This window comes from Cicer arietinum, chromosome 3 (assembly GCF_000331145.2).
Source record: "Cicer arietinum cultivar CDC Frontier isolate Library 1 chromosome 3, Cicar.CDCFrontier_v2.0, whole genome shotgun sequence".
In the NCBI taxonomy this organism is placed as follows: domain Eukaryota; kingdom Viridiplantae; phylum Streptophyta; class Magnoliopsida; order Fabales; family Fabaceae; genus Cicer; species Cicer arietinum.
Window position 1 is genome coordinate 10061848 of NC_021162.2, and position 1601 is coordinate 10063448.

The 1601-nt window shown below is 30.5% G+C and overlaps 1 long non-coding RNA gene across 1 annotated transcript; it reads right to left on the reverse strand.

Annotated features, from left to right (window-relative positions):
* Window positions 1–591: 591 nt before the first annotated feature.
* LOC140919544 (uncharacterized) lies at window positions 592–1527 on the reverse strand. Its single transcript, XR_012162193.1, has 3 exons — window positions 1158–1527; window positions 860–1068; window positions 592–735 (listed from the first exon to the last, which is right to left on the reverse strand). It is a non-coding gene; the product is annotated as an uncharacterized lncRNA (long non-coding RNA).
* Window positions 1528–1601: the final 74 nt, after the last annotated feature.

The following is a 1601-nucleotide window of genomic DNA, read 5'->3' on the forward strand; positions in this document are numbered from 1 at the left end:
GATTAGGGTCGTTCCAGATATGACACACAATTAAAAAGGTCAATGTTTATCCTAATGCAACATGAAACTTTTCAAAACTAAATTTGACAAAGGTTGATAGAGGTTGTTGCAGTTTGTATAAAATTAACTCAATAAAAAATTCACTTGTAACCAATATTAGTTTGACGAGATAATTTGAAAATATGTATATAAAAAAGGTGTCATACATATGATATTCATCATAGTCAAAGTCATATCCAAATGTCTGAATTGACAAAGGAACAAAACAATCATATGTTTTGAATTCATCTAATAAATTGAAAAGGAAAAAAAATATAAGAATCATTCATACCCTTAAACCAACCATAGTTGTTCCATAGTCTATAGATCAATGGTAAAAAACTAAACAATATATCACCTTTAATATATTGTCCACATGCTTTTGCAATACCACAACTTAGTGGGATACAAAATATCATCTAAATCTGCAAAACAATATCATAATTACAATCATAAACTATATGAAATTTCCAATTATGAAATTAAATTAATACATGAATTTTGTGACTAATTAAAATACTCACCAAAAAGAAGACAGTCATATTTTTGTCTCTGATCTTGTCTGAATCTGTTCTCATACTCCATTTCAAGTAGACAATCTTATAATAAAAAAAAATTAAGTGAACACTACTTTACATGTCATCAGAAAGAAAAAAATATGGACCTTTAGATCATGGGTACACCATCCTCAGCAACCTGGAATATTTAATAATAATATCATATAGAGAAAAGCTAATTAAACTAAATAAATGATTGAACTATAACATGAGTAATTAGCAAACCTCTAAGTCAACAGAAATAGCATGAGTAATTAGCAAACCTCTAAGTCAACAGAAAGCACATCACTTAATTTATAACCACCAATCCAAACAAGTTGAGTTCCCTTGGGCCACACTAAAATGCCATTGTTACGCATTCGCTAAATCTTTGAGAATGGGGTAGATGGAGCCATCATTGTACCATCCAAGACATTGATATCCAAAATGAACCAACTATCTTGCTTTGGCCTTGCATGCTTCAAAAGAGCACCTGTTTTAAAAGTATGTGGTGTGATCTTTGAATGCCTCTGCACCATAAAAGAAAAAAGGTATAAAAGAATTGAGTTCAAGTGAGGTTACAAATTCTTCAGCATTCTGATATGTCCATCTTAGAGCCTGAGAAGATGTGGGATGGTCCATGTTGATATAATCAGTCTGATTACCAATTTCACCTATTGAAGATAAACTAAAATTAAAACTTTTTCGCACTAGCATATTAGTAAACTATGGTTAATTGCAAAATACAATTACAAATATATAAGAGTAAATATTTAATGAAACCACACCTCAGTTACAAGAGAACATTCTCCGCATTATAAACATATTTCCATGGAAAAGCCAACATCAATATTTCAAAATAGATACTATAACAGAAACATGATTATTTTCAGCAAATAACAATTACTAAGTGAATTTACATTACCTGCATCTAGAAATAGATGTACAAAAGTTATTATCTAATGTAATCACCATGCACCAGTTACACGAGAACATTGTGCTGGATACGCAGGTGCCGAAAACCAC